This window comes from Natrix helvetica (genome assembly GCF_964273705.1).
Source record: "Natrix helvetica genome assembly, chromosome: 1".
NCBI lineage: Eukaryota > Metazoa > Chordata > Lepidosauria > Squamata > Natricidae > Natrix > Natrix helvetica.
In genome coordinates this window covers 370562339-370578133 of record NC_138548.1, presented here as the reverse complement: position 1 = coordinate 370578133, position 15795 = coordinate 370562339, and positions in this window count along the sequence as shown.

Genomic DNA, 15795 nt, shown 5'->3' with positions numbered 1-15795 from the left:
TAGGATCCCACCACTGAATCTAGCTAATCAATAAAACCCAAAATCAAACTTTCATTTTTTTCCACCTCAAGCACAAAGTCCAGAAGTGATTTCGAAGTGGGCTTTTTTCCTTGATCAAACAGTCAATTTAACCATCTCTTCTAACTCCATTAACTTTTGCAACCATTCGTCCATTGTGAGGGTCAAAGGGTCCTTCCATTTTTGACCATGAAGTTATCTTGCTGCCATCAACATATATAGCATCCAAGTTCCATTTTTTTACCCTTTTCCATTAAGCCCAAAAGCAAAGTCTCTGGTTTTATCTTTATATTCACTTTAAGAATTTTCTGTATTAGAATATGAATCCTACTGCAATATTTCTTGCTTTTGTCACAGGTTCCCCATAAATGATAAAAAGTCCCTTCTTTACATTTGCATTTCCAACGTTCATTTGAAACACCTTTATACGTTTGTGTTAACTTATCTGGAGCTAAATACCAATGATACATCATCTTATAGAAGTCTTGTTTTAATTGTAAATTAATGTAATTTTAAATCTTTCTTCCATATGTTCTTCCATTGTTCAAGCATTAAATTATATCCAAAATTCCTTGTCCTTTGAATCATAGAATGCTTTATATGTTCACTTTTCAAATTTAAGTTCAATAATTTTTTATAGACCTTAGCGATATGTTCACCACTACCACACAATAAGATTTCCAGTTCAATACATGGCAATTGTGACTGAAATTTGCTATTTGTTGTCATAGTGGTTAAAGAGAAAACCCTGGGGACTATTTAATGTCTGAGCATGTCACAGATCTGAAATAGCTGCCTGCTAAGTGGGAGCAAAATTTTACTTCATTTTAACAGCTAATGCTCAAGGGCATCACCACTAAAAACCTGATCCAATAGTCCAAAATCAAGTTTAGTCAAAATGTAATCATTAAAACGTTCCATAGTTTAAAAAAAATCTTTCACACACAAAATGGGATTGAGTTCTTGTTTACTGGCTCACTTCCAGCTCTGCAAAGAAGCCATGGCAAATGTACAACTTCTCCCCTATAATTATGGAAGTGCTGGGGATTTCTTTCTTCCTCTTTTCTCTCCAGGGAGTTTTCCATCTGTCCCTTTTGAAACCAGTTCAGTGAATGGCAAATACAAGAAATAATGCAAAGTTTTGTCCTGTCCTGAGCCAGAAAGCCCTAAATATAGATAATTCCTGGCTCAGTCTACAATTTAAACACTACGAATCGCTGCATAATTTCAGACTCTGGCTTTCATGAGTCTTTTCATCTAGAGATATTATTTAAAAATGGGATATATTAGTCCTTCAAGACTCATTTCAATTTATTTCAAGATGGGCATTAAAACACTCTTATTTTATCCTATCTTGATTCAGGCAACCTCAACATTTGCTAAATAGAATACTGGGATTACTCCATGAGAAGGTTATTACACATAGAGGATCTATCCATCTGAAGAAAGTTACCCCATTAGAATGTCAACTGTAACACTTTCTTAGTAGTGGTTTTGTTTGGCTGGACTAACAATGAGCTCTGCCTGCCTATTGATATACTCTTGCATGACACCAGTTCCTTCTGGCTTCTCAAAGATAAAAAACATCAGTCAGACCATTTCCTTCAAGATCCTAGAACTGAATTCATCTCTCCCTGGCCCTGAGATTTGTATGGGTTGAAAGTAAAAATTTATCCCCTAAACTACCTACAGGATTTTCCCAGTCTCAAGGTACAGGTTTGGTTTTCTCCATTGGTGCATCACAACTCTTGTTGGATCCCAAACTCTCAGAAACCTGGGACCAATACAAATAGAGTAATTCTGCCTTTTCTTTGTCATCTCTTAGAGACTTTTTATATTTGTTGAGCCACCATTTTTTTAAAAAAATCTTTCATTTTGAATATATTGTCCATGCAGGACAACGAATGGACTATGAAATGACATATAATAAGAGCAGATCTCTTAATCCATGTAAGAGGATCTGAAAGGTTGAAAACCTTGCACGTGGCATGAAGTTTGAAATGAATCTGGGCATCATTATGAGAAAAACCACAGAGCTGAAAAAGAGTTCAGGTTAAACTTTATTTGTAACTTCAGTCCTATTTTTTTCTCTCTGCTTAATGACTTTCACTATCAGAGCTTGGAGATCATTTGCATTTTTGGCTATGCAAGTTGTGTCATCAGCAAAACATTGGTTATTGATCATCACAAAGGTACTTTTTCAAGAGACAACTGGACTGTTTGGTTTTTCTTTGAAGACATTTTGCTTTTCATCCAAGAAGGTTCTTCAGCTCTGAAGTTTGGTTATTGATGTTTCTTCCTTCAGTTTTCAAACAAAACTCATCTTCTTCAAATCCAGTTTCCTTTATTATATATTCAACACATAGGTTGAATAAATATGGGAAGAGTATTGTAACGATATGTGAAAATGTGCTTGTGAGACAGGAAGAAGATCAACAGACTGGACAAGTGGCATGTAAAAGATCTGCAATCCACGGGAGGAAGAGGGAGCATGGGAAAGGTTTGGGAAGAGATATTCCATATTTTTCTGGAGAGTGCAAGAAGAGGAAGGGAGAAATATTTTCAGTCTTGCAAGACTTGTGTGGACCCAATGGACCTCAGGAACTCTCTCCAGAACTTGGCGGTGAACTGAACTCCACGGTCTGAGATGATCCTCCTGGGTATGTGCAGGTGGTAAATATATTTAACAAACATCTTCACTAGCTTCTTTGTGGACGGTAATCCTGAGCAAGCAATGAAATGAGCTTGTTTGGAAAATAAGTCAATGACTCTCCAAATTACTTTATTCCCGCCACTGTCTGGAAGCTCTACAATGAAATCCATTGTGATCTCCCCCATGGTCGGCTAGGGCTGGCCACCCATTGCAATAATCCAGGGGGCTTCCCTGGCCATATTTTCATGGTTGCACAAGTGGCACAGCTTTTCACGTAGTCTTCCACTTCTGCTTTCATTTTTGGCCACCAAAATTGATGCCTGGTGAGGTGGAGCATTTTTAGGAATCCAAAGTGGCCTCCTAATTTCGCATCGTGGCTTCGCTGTAGTACTTCCAGCCTCAGGTTCGTGGGAACATACAGTTTGGATCCTTTCCAGGCTAAGCCATCTCTCATCGTCAGGATGTCCTTGTTGTCATTGAGCCAGGGGTCAGTTGGCAGCACTGATTTTATTACTGTGGTCAGCTTGTCCTGGCTGAGGGTAGGCTGCCATTTGTAACCCAGCCTAATGTTAAGAGTAGGGCCTGTTTGGGATTTTCTTTTCAATGAGATCTCAATGCATCAATCCTAAATTGGAGGTGGTTTTAGAATTCCTTGTAACTGAAGTTTAACTTCATTTGGCATCCATTCTAGAAATACCAATGTTTGAATGGGAGGCTGACTAAGAGACAGGAAAGTGACAGCCTGTGGACCACATCATTGGCTAAGAGAGAGGAAATCGTAGAGCTGGTAGAATTTTCTGTTTTAGTTTCATTGACACAGTCTGTGTTGTTTTTCCATGCTGATAAAAACCTTTAAAGAGCCTTTAAAGTTTGAAGTTTCTTGGTTTCTTCACAACCACAGTGTGCTGTAAGATCTGCAGTTGAGATGGTGGCGGTGCCCACACTGTGGTGGATAGTATGACCAAATTTCTTGCCACAACTACTCAGAAGTTGTTGTTGGGGAACCTGGTGGCAATTCCTCTGGTTTTGTAGATGCACTTGGTGTGGTGTGACTATTGTGACAAGTGCTTCAAAGGACCAGTTTGGAGCCCCTGTGTTCTGGTTTCTCTCGATCAACTGTTGACGGATTATGTTTCTTACATGGAAGGGGGATGTTAATATCTACAGCTTGGCCTAGAAGGGAGAACTGGGGATTTGAGTGAGAGGGTGGGGGCTAATGGGATGGGCAAGTCCATCCTTACAATGAGGAAAATAGTATGACCAATATCCCAGGTCCATTATTTGAAAGTTGTCCCACCGTTCTCAACTTCCACTCTCAGTACCTGCTATCAGATCTGTGGTGGCTTCAGGTTCCAGCTGTTGTTTTTGAATGCCAGGTTGGTGTGTAAGAAGGTTTCTCTCATGTTACTACCATCTCTCACGGAAGTCTCGTTGTGCCCTGAGGGGAAGAAAACTTTCCTCAGTTGGAAATGTGGCCACCTATTTTGTGGGTTTGCATAGGGCAAAAGCCCAAGGAAGTGGAGGAGGAGATGTGGTCATCCATGGTTTATGATAGCCTTTCAGGAGGCTGCCCCTAGAACTGTCTTTTGTCCCAGGGTGGCTGCAAGAACATTTCCTCAGCCTGGTGAAGTATGTTGTGTGAATGTGGTCCTTATAAGAAGAAAACTATCTCTAGCTTATTTGTGTTATAAATGATTATTCAACTAGTCCCTGCTGAATTAATATACACAATTCACTGACTCATCAGGCAACTAGTTCTCATAGTCAGGATTGGATCTTTCCTGCCATTTTTACACAACCTCAGAAAATAAACCATGGTTAAAAGTTGAAGTGTGAATGCAGCCATTGGTGAAGTGACCAATTTAAGTGGATTGCATGGCTATGACTAGAGCCAGTCTATGGTCAAGGCATCAGGCTAGTAATCAGGAGACCTTTAGTGCTAGTCCTGCCTTGGGCACAAAGCCAGCAGAGTAAACCTGGGCCAGCCAATCTCACTGAGCCCTTGGAAAGAGGCAATGGCAAACCACTTCTGAAAAGCCCTGTCACTTATAGTCTTTCTGAAACTTCCCACACAGCTGGTTGAGGCTGTGGAACTTTCTGACTCTGGCTTCAGTCCTGAAAAATCAGCCAAGTGGACTCCAACTCGCTAAACTGGGGCAGAATTTTTATCTGGCTGCTCTGTAAAGAAGAAGCAGAAAAGCTCAAATCTTGATCACGAGGGGAAGTTTCAAGTCCTCATGAAGGACCTGTATAACTGTCTTATTTACCACTGTATAATAATTTAGTTGAGCAAATGCAAATTATTATCTTTCTCCTATCTCTCTACTCTCCTTCTGCTGATGATGCTGAGATCCTGAGTTCAATACTTCAAGGAAAGCCAATTGCAAGTAAACAGTGATAGAAGAAAAATAATGGCATTTTTAGGGCCTCACTCAGTTGTTTCTATTAAGTTTCCACTTGCATAAGTGTCATGCTTCAAAGAAGTGAATGTGGCATTTGAGGTCTCAGGTGGGCCAACTATACGTGACAGATAAGCTGTGTTGATGGCACAAAAGAGCCCAGTAGACATTCTGCAATTCCACTGAACAAGATTGAGAGACATTTTCATCCAGATGCCATTTAATTATTTCAAGATAAATCATATAGGGAGAACAGTTGAACCATTTTCTAGAAGTGGCCTATTACTAGAACTAAATATGCTAATAGTCAAAGTCCTCTGTCTCATAGTTTGTCATTTCCTCTGGTTGTAAGCTGCTTCTTTGTATTCAGTTCTGGCTTCAGGATGATAATGTAGCACTTGGGGATGAAGATGCAGACCAGCAGACCAGCACTGGAGGCCAAGATGGAGAAGACCTGCACAGCCACCATGTATTTCCCTTTGGTGCTCAGGTAGGTGGGCACAAAAGTCACCCAGACACTACAGAAGACCAGCATGCTGAAGGTGATCAGCTTGGCTTCATTGAAGGCCCCAGGTAGGTTCCTGGCCAGGAAAGCCACCAGGAAGCAGATGGCAGCCAGGAAGCCCAAGTAGCTGAGGGTAAGGTAGAACATGACAAAATATCCTTCGTTGCATTGCAGGATAATCATTCCAGGCTGGGTGTGGAGATCAGCATCAGGGAATGGATGAGAAACTCCAAGCCAGATGGAAGAGATGATAATTTGGACAGCAGAACAAGAAAGGATGATGGAGTTGGCCAAGCTCTTCCCCAACCATTTTGTCACTCGGCTTCCTGGTTTTGTGGCTAGGAAAGCCAGCACCACCGTGATCATTTTGCCCAAGAGTGAAGAAACAGCAACTGAGAAGATGATGCTGAAAACCGTTTGTCGGAGAAAGCAAGTGGCTTTCCTTGGTTGACCAATGAAGAGAAAGAAGGACAAGAAGCAAAGCAGGAGGGAGACCAGGAGGATGTAAGAAAGGTCCCGGTTGTTGGCTTTGATAATGAGAGTTTTTCGGTATTTAATGAATAGGATTAAAACAAGGACTGTGATGAGAAACAGGAATAGGGCAAAAGAGACCAGGATGATGCCCAGAAGTTCTTTATAACACAGGAAGGTTATAACTTTGGGGATACATTGGATTCTGTCCCCATTTGGATATTTATCATCAGGACACTTGGTGCATTTTTCTGTATCTGAGAAAACTAAAAAACATTTTTTTTCTTCTACATTCTGTCCTTTGATGTTGTAGGAAGTTAAAACCCACCCCTCTCCTACGAAAATGAAGTATCCTGGGAAATATTGAAAAGGCAGAATATTATATTTCCCTGGATAAGAAATGGAGAAACGTGTTTTTAGGCAGGAAGCAGACTCACTCTTGATAGCCCCCACTTTTGTCAATGGGCCATTAAAGGCCTGAGCCAGTCTATTCTACATGAGAAAGATCTCCCCCCCCCCTTCAGCTCCAGGGTGATGGGATTAAGGCATGATAGTATTAGCCCTTTACCCTTTACACAAGACACCTGGGAAGAAGCAATGCTCAGCTAAACCTGGACTCAAAACTCAGTCTACAGAGTTGCCCCTGCAGACTCCCCATGGGAGTCTGACAACCAATCAGAATACAAGCTCAAGATCAAAGTCCAGAGAGGGCATAAAACCAGGGACTTTCAGCATCTGTGCCCCTTTTCTCTTCTTCACCCAACATCTGGAAGCATGTGATCCCCCTTTTCTGTTCAGGAGCTCAAGCCTTGTGATCCTGTCCACCATTAAAACCATCTTTCCAAGCAGCCTCCAATTTCCAGTGTTTTTTCCCCACTTGGAACTGAACCCAGAAGGACATTTCTTCCAACAATTTTTAAAGTAATATATTTTTAAGACAATAGCTGATACCACTTTCAAAGAAGTAGGAGAATATGTATATGTGTGTATTTGTGTCCTTATATAAAATATTTCTCTCCCCTCCCTCCCTGTGTGTGTGTGTGTGTGTGTGTGTGTGTGTGGCTTTATACTGCTAATTCAATCCAACTGGGGGAAGTCCTAGTGGATTTCTTGTGAAATGTGCAGAAACTTCATAGGAACCTACATCATTAGAGGCAAATAATGAAGCTATTAACCTTCTTGATAACCTTACTGAGTCCTGCCAGATATCACATTTTAATATAATGGAGTCAGAGGAAGAGCATTCAGCTACTCTTGCAAATAATCTGGAATGGCAGTTGTAATATGTACACAACAAGGTGCACCCATAAATCTCCACACCACCTCAGCAATCCTCACAGGCGGTGGTGTATTAAGGCTCTGAGCACAGGAAAATCTTGGTGCCCCCCCCTCCTTTATACATACTGTACAAATCTTCATTGTTTTTTTTCTTTCTTTCTCAACTTTGTGGTGCAGGAAGGCAGGAAGACAGGATCCAGGGCAATCAATTTAATTAGAGGCACACAAATAAACCCCTCAAGCTGCAGGAGATTCAAAGGGGAATTAAGAATAAAAGGCTCAGAGTCAGACTTCCAAGTTTTCTTGCAAGCCAGGAACACTGGAGCTGTGTCACTACTTTTCTTGCCTTCCTGGATTAAAGGAACCCTTTTAGCTGCTTCCATGTCTGTTTCTTCTCAGCATCGGTGACTGCTTCCCAGCTGGGAACGAAATGGGGAAATTTCTTCCAACAGCTGAATCTGCTTAAATCGATGTTCCAAATTATAGCATCTGAAGAACATCTGTATGGAGAGTAGAGAAGCCTCTCAAGTCGTCTAAGAAAAGGGTAAGGTGTCCATTCCCTACATTCAGTTCTCTAAGATCATCACCAATTTCACTGAGATCACCACCCTGGTGAACGGGCTTAAACCACTTGAAATGGGCTTTGTAAAACAGAGAAAACACAGCAATATTCTACCCATCTTGTTGATTGACTTTGTCCCTAAAGACCACATTTAAAGTAATGGAATTTTATATATTTCTGGCATATCAACAAGATTCCCATTGCACAACAGTCACATTTTTAAAAACCTGGATTTGGCATCTCAGGCCTCAGGTAGGCTAAGGGTCCTGAATAGACATGGTGCCTTAAGGATCCCAAAAAGCTCAACGGACATTAGGGAATTTTACTGTACAAGATTAGGGACAATATATCTTAAACACCCTTTAAATATTTCAAGCAATATGTATACTTATGTATGGAGACCAGCAATATACAGGTATATGGAGAGGAATACTTATGTATGGAGAACACTTTGGACCATTTTATAGCTATGGATGTTGGACAATGTTAAGGCTTCAAATTCCTCTGTCTCACTTATCTGCATTTCTTCTTGTGGTCAGTTGCTCTTTTGTATTCAGCTCTGGCTTCAGGATGATAATGTAGCACTTGGGGATGAAGATGCAGCCCAGAAGACCAGCACTGGAGGCCAAGATGGAGAAGACCTGAACAGCCACCATGTATTTCCCTTTGGTGCTCAGGTAGGTGGGCACAAAAGTCACCCAGACACTGCAGAAGACCAGCATGCTGAAGGTAATCAGCTTGGCTTCATTGAAGGCCCCAGGGAGATTCCTGGCCAGGAAAGCCACTGTGAAGCAGATGGAAGCCAGAAATCCCAAGTAGCTGAGTGTGATGTAGAACATGAAAACAGAGCCTTCATTGCATTGCAGGATGATCGCACCAGGCTGGGAGTGAAGGTCAGATTCAGGGAATGGGGGAGAAACTCCCAGCCAGATGGAAGAGATCACAATTTGTAAAGTAGAAGAAGAAAAGATGATGGAGTTGGCCAAGCTCTTCCCCAACCATCTCTTCACTTGGTTTCCTGGTTTTGTGGCCAGGAAAGCCAGCACCACTGTGATTGTCTTGGCCAAGAGAGAAGAAATGGAAAATGAGAAAATGATGCTGAACACTGTTTGTCGGAGAAGGCAGGTGGCTTTCTTTGGTTGACCAATGAAGAGAAGAGGAGACAAGAAGCAAAGCAGGAGGGAGGCCAAGAGGATGTAAGAGAGGTCCCGGTTGTTGGCTTTGACAATGGGAGTTTCTTGGTATTTAATGAAGATGATTAAAACAAACCCTGTGGTTAAGAAGAAGAGTAGGGCAAGGGAGACCAGGATGATGCCCATATATTCTTCATAAGACAGGAAGGTTATAACTTTGGGGATACATTGAACCCGATTCTCATTTGGATATTGATCATCTGGACACTTGGTGCATTTTTCTGTATCTGAGAAATCCAAATATATATATATATATTAGCATAGTTGACCTTTTAAGGGTCACCTTCTTGGGCAAAACCTCATAGCAGAAGAATTTCCTAAGGTGCATTTCCTAACATTTCCATACAAAGAAGCTAAGAAGGATATCAGTTTCATTCATTCATTCATTCATACATACATACATACATACATACATACATACATACATACATACATACATACATATATGTTGTATTTGTACTGATAAATAAATAAAGGGAGACTAGTATAGATCTATTTCGAGCTAATTAGCTCTCATCAGCTAGCCATACCCTTACTGGGATTTGAACCTGGGCTGTATTATATCTTAGGCAGGAGTCTTAGCCACTAAGCCACAGGCTCGCCTCCTTATCAGTTGAGCCAGGGAAATAGGTATGTATTTGTGTTACACCCCCTGGTATGCCTAAATATAGGAGGAAGGTCACTACTCCCTCTTTCTGTCCTTCGGCTCATCACAGAAGACCATGCAGGCAGAAAACCATATTTTTATTTTTAATGTTGCCTTTTTATATTTGTGTTGTATTTGTACTGATAAATAAATAAAGGGAGACTAGTATAGATCTATTTCGAGCTAATTAGCTCTCATCAGCTAGCCATACCCTTACTGGGATTTGAACCTGGGCTGTATTATATCTTAGGCAGGAGTCTCCCTTTATTTATTTATCAGTACAAATACAAGACAAATATAAAAAGGCAACATTAAAAATAAAAATATGGTTTTCTGCCTGCATGGCCTTAGATAAATCTGAACACAAACCTAAACTCTGGCTTAGATATGTTGATGACACTTTTGTGATTTGGCCACATGGGAAAGAAAAACTGGGCAACTTCCTCACACATCTCAACAGCCTACACCCCAAAATACAATTCACCATGGAAATAGAAACAAACAAACAACTTCCCTTTATGGATGTCCTAGTCTACAAAAAACCCAATGGCTCCCTCGGACACACCATCTACCAGAAAAAAACACACACCAACCGCTACTTAAATGCACAATCCCATCACCACCCTGCACAGATCAACTCTGTAGCCAAGACCCTCATCTCCAGAACCAAACGCCTAGCCGAGAAAGACCACCTGAAAACTGAATTACACAAACTCACAAATGTATTAATCTCCAACGGATTCCAAAGAAAAACAATCACCAACCTAATCCAAAAGGAGACTCCCCCAAAAAACCAAGACACAGAACAGGACAATGGCATCGCCCTCCTCCCTTATATTTATTTATTTATTTATTACTTGAACTTATTAGTCGCCCCCTCTCCCCACAGGGACTCGGGGCGACGTACAAAAGTATTATATAGCGTACAGAGGAGGTAAGAATAAATAAATAAGTTACAATACCTAAAAAAGTTAAAACCCCAGTGAAATTAACCCTTAAAAACTAAAATTACCAATTAAAAATGCCCAGGGCTGGAGAGGTTGTAGAATTATGCCAGGTCAGCTAGTCGAAACAGGTAGGTTTTCAGCTTCATACGGAAGGAGCGAAGGTCGGTTGTAATCCTGATGTCTGGGGGGAGGTCATTCCAAAGGGTGGGGCCCACTACAGAGAAGGCCCTACTTCTGGGTGCTGCCCTCTGGCACTCTCTGGAGGACGGCACCCGGAGTAGTCCCTCTCTGTGTGAGTGGACGGGTCGCAGGGATGTATGGGGCAGGACGCGATCCTGCAGGTAACTAGGCCCTGTGCCATGGAGCGCTTTAAAGGTGGTAACCAGTACCTTGAAGTGCACCCGGTAGGCCACAGGAAGCCAGTGCAGCTCGCGCAGGATAGGTGTTATATGGGAGAACCTCGATCTCCCCATAATTACCCGCGCGGCTGCATTCTGGACCAACTGCAGTCTCCGGGTGCACCTCAAGGGGAGCCCCATGTAGAGAGCATTACAGTAGTCCAGGCGAGACGTCACCAGCGCGTGAGTGACTGTACGCAAGGCCTCCCAGTCCAAAAGGGGCCGCAATTGGCGCACCAGGCGAACCTGGTGGAACGCCCCCGTCGCCACAGCTGCCACATGATCTTCCATAGACAGCCGGGCATCAAGGAGGACGCCCAAATTGCGTGCCCCTTCCACCGGGGCTAATTGATCATCTCCGATGGTCAGCGATGGCATATGCTGGTTGAACCGGGAAGCCGGAAGCCACAGCCACTCTGTCTTGGAGGGGTTGAGCCTGAGCCTGTTGTCATCCATCCAGACCTGTACGGCTTCCAGACACCGGGACATCACTTCAACAGCCTCGTTGGGGTGGTTTGGGGTGGAAATGTACAGCTGAGTGTCATCAGCGTACAGATGGTATCCCACCCCAAAACCACGGATGATCTCGCCCAGCGGCTTCATATATATGTTGAACAGGAGAGGCGAGAGGATCGACCCCTGTGGGACCCCACAGATAAGGGGCCTCGCAGTCGACCTCTCCTCTCCTGCCAACACACATTGCGTCCGGCCAGAGAGGTAGGAGCGGAACCATCGTAATACGGTGCCCCCGACCCCTAACCCCTCCAGACGGCGCAATAGGATACCATGGTCGATGGTATCGAAGGCCGCCGAGAGGTCTAATAGGACAAGGATGGAGGAACAACCCCCATCCTTTGCCCTCCAGAGATCATGCACCAACGCGACCAAGGCTGTCTCCGTGCTGTGACCGGGTCGAAAGCCGGACTGGCGCGGGTCTAGATAATCAGCTTCTTCCAGGTGGCGCGGAAACTGCTGAGCCACCACACTCTCAACAACCTTCGCTAAGAAAGGAAGGTTGGAGACAGGACGGTAATTTGCTAGCTCCGTTGAGTCCAGAGAAGGCTTCTTGAGCAGGGGCCTCACCACCGCCTCTTTCAAGGCGGCTGGTAAAAGGCCCTCACCCAGCGAAGCGTTCACCAGCCCTAGTAGCCAGCCTCGTGAGCCCTCCCAGGAGGCCAGTACCAACCAGGAGGGACACGGGTCAAATAAACATGTAGTGGCTCGCAGTCGCCCGCGCAACCTGTCCAAATCTTCGGTGACAACAGGGTCAAATTTCTCCCAGCATGGTCTCTCAAGACTAGCCTCAGACGTCCCCACTGGAGCACTGAGGTGGGTCCATCCCCTTCGGATCCGATCGATTTTATCCTGCAGGAACTCTCCAAATTCCTCTGCCCAGCCCAGCAATGGGGGGTCCCGTTGCCCCTGTGACAAAAGGGAGCGGGTCACCCGAAACAGGGCGGCAGGGCGGTTCTCTGCGGACGCTATAAGGGTGGCACAATACTGACGTTTGGCCACTCTTATTGCCACAAGGTAAGTCCTTACGTAGGCTCTTACTTGTGCTCGGTCGGATTCGGAGCGGGAGGACCTCCACTTGCTCTCTAGGCGTCTCCTAAGGCGTTTCATTGCCCTTAGCTCCCCGTTAAACCAGGGGGCCCGGGTAGATCGTGGCCGTCGGAGAGGCCGCAAAGGCGCCACCCGGTCTAAGGCACCGGTGGCCGCATTATTCCACGCGGCTACCAGGTCCTCTGCCCGGGGGCGGGGCAGGTCTGCAGGAGGTGGCCCAAGCTCTGCCTGGAACCTATCTGGCTCCATCAGACGCCTGGGGCGGAACCATCTGGGATAGTCTGGTTCCGCCTCCCCGCGGTGGGGAGCAGCGCCAGGGAAGTCCAGCTGGAGAAGTGAGTGATCTGACCATGACAGGGGCGTGATGACTAAATTCCCTCTTCCCAGATCACTCGTCCACTGGTCGGAGACAAACACAAGATCCAGTATATGGCCTCCCTCGTGTGTGGGGTCCTGAACTACTTGAGTCAGATCCATGGCTGTCATGGAGGCCATGAATTCCCGGGCTGCCCCAGATGCCTCTCCCGTCGATGGCAGGTTAAAATCCCCCATCACTAATAGCTTGGGGGTTTCAACCGCCATCTCCGTGATCCGCTCGAGGAGCCCGGGCAGGGCCGCTGATGTATGGCGGGGAGCCAGGTATACTATCAACAGGCCCAGCTGACTCCCTGGGCCCCATTTCACACCCAGAGACTCACAACCAGATATCTGCGACACAGTGAATTCCCTCGGTGCCAAATCTTCCCGGATGATTATCGCTACCCCACCACCCCTACCTTGGACCCATGGCTGGTGGAATACACGGTAACCTGGAGGGCACATTTCCCTGAGGGGCAACCCCCCCTCTGGGCCCAGCCAGGTTTCCGTTATTCCTGCGAGGTCCGGCTCCCCCTCTGTGATCAAGTCACTGATGAGGGGGGCCTTATTAATCACGGACCTCGCATTACATAACATCAGCCTAAGGCCCAGGCTCTGCCGATCCTGTCCACCTAGCCTGCGGGGGTTGGTACAAGCGACCGGGCATATCCAGCGGCCCCGGTCTCCCAACCGATTGTATGTTCTTCTAGTGTCCTCGCGCCCACCCCTCCCTACGACCGTCGCAATTGGAATTCCTCTTGTAGGAATGGTGTTTCCTCCCACCCCCCTCACTCCGCTCCCTTCCGTCCTGACCCCACCTGTTGACCTGGCTATGTCCATATCCCAAGGCAAAGTAGCCCTCCCCCCCTCCCTGGAACCCCTTAAAACCTTTAAAAAACATTTTACTAAAAAAACCCTAATCCCCCGCTTCCTCCACCTCTCTGGGTTAATAAACCCCTCATCGAGGTGGGCCCTCTTCAGGGCAAGGGGGCATGCCTGCGAGAGGGGGGACCCTCGCAGTCGAAGAATGTCAGACCTTGAATAGATAAAAATGTTAATCAATCCATGACTATGGCTGTGGCAGGGTTTTTCTTTGCAGCAGGTCCAAGATGTAACTAGATGTAAAATAGAGCAATGAGTATTTGACAGGCAGATAAGATGGAAGAGGAAGCAGACCTCGCAATCCATAGTAATCTACAGTCCACCAGCGAGGCCCAGAGGTAGTTTTTAAGGCCCAGAGGCCCAGAGGTAGTTTTTAGAATATACAGGGATCGCACCTCAGCGGGGGTGCGGGGTGGGGGATGGGCGGGGGGGAGTAGGCGGGGTGCCAAGGCCAGCTGCTCAGCCTATTGATCTTCTGGACGTCGCCCAGAACCTCCGGCGACCCCCTGGCTTTCTTCTCCAGCCCCACCGGCCCCACTGGCCTCTTAGCCAGGCTGCGGTCAGAGTGATAGATGAGAAATAGATGAGAAATAGGGCGCCCGATATTCCAGCGCCATTTCTGCCGCCCCGTCGCCGCCGTCGGTTGGATCCAGACGCCGCCCCCGCACAGCAGGATGTAGCTCGCCTCCCACACGTTCTCCTCACCGACTCGCTATCTTCCTGGAGTCGCTCCTCCGCTGTCCCGTTGTCCCGCCGCCCTGGCAGCCACATAGACCTCCTCCTTTCTGCTCTTGTTGTTTTTTTTTTCGCTGCCGCGGCTCGGCCTCTGCATTCCCTGCATTCTCGTCTCTTCGCCGTCCTCCTCCTCCTCTGCCTCCGTCCTCCTGGCTATCTGGACCCCGCCCAGGGTCCAAGCTGTTAACAACGAGAGCCAGGGTTGCCACTTAATGAATTCTAGGCCCCCAGAATGACCAACGGGGGCCGAAAACGCCTGCTGTCCCTGCCAAAGAGCCCCATCGTTTACGGAGCTTTGAGAAGGTCCGCCATTTTTCCCCGGAAGCCCCTCCCCTTTTTTCAAAGGCACTACAGATAAAATCAGCAAAATTCTCCACAAGCACAATATCAAGACAGCCTTCACCACTGACCAAAAAATAGCCAACATCTTAAGAAACCCCAAAGACAAAATCCAGCTAGAAAACCAAGGAGTCTATGAAATACCATGCAAAATCTGCCCGGCAACATATATAGGACAGACAAACAGGAGAATAAATGCACGCATCGCAGAACACAAGAACGCAGTAAGAAAAAAAGAAAAAAACTTCCTCCCTTTTCCAGCACCTTAAAGCTACAGGCCCTGCCTGAACTCCTCGAGCTGATCGCAACGATGGCGGTTGAGACCCCCAAACTTTTAGTTATGGGGGACTTCAACCTGCCATCGATGGGAGAAGCATCCGAGGTGGTTCGGGAGTTCATGGCTTCCATGACAGCCATGGACCTGACTCAATTAATTCAGGGTCCCACACACGAGGGAGGCCACACGCTGGACCTTGTTTTTGTCTCTGGCCGGTGGATGAGTGATCTGGGAATAGGGGAATTAGCTATTACCCCCCTGTCATGGTCAGATCACTCACTTCTCCGGCTTGACTTCCCTGGCGCTACCCCCCGCCGCAGGGAGGCGGAACCGGAATGTCCTAGATGGTTCCGCCCCAGGCGCCTGATGGAACCGGATAGGTTCCAGACGGAGCTTGGGCCACCTCCTGTAGCCCTGACCCGCCCCCGGAAGGAGGACCTGGTAGCTGCATGGAATAGTGCGGCCGCCGGGGCCTTAGACCGGGTGGAGCCTTTGCGGCCTCTCCTGCGGCAGTGAACCACCCTGGCCCCTTGGTTTACCGAGGAGCTAAGGGTGATGAAACGCCACAAGAG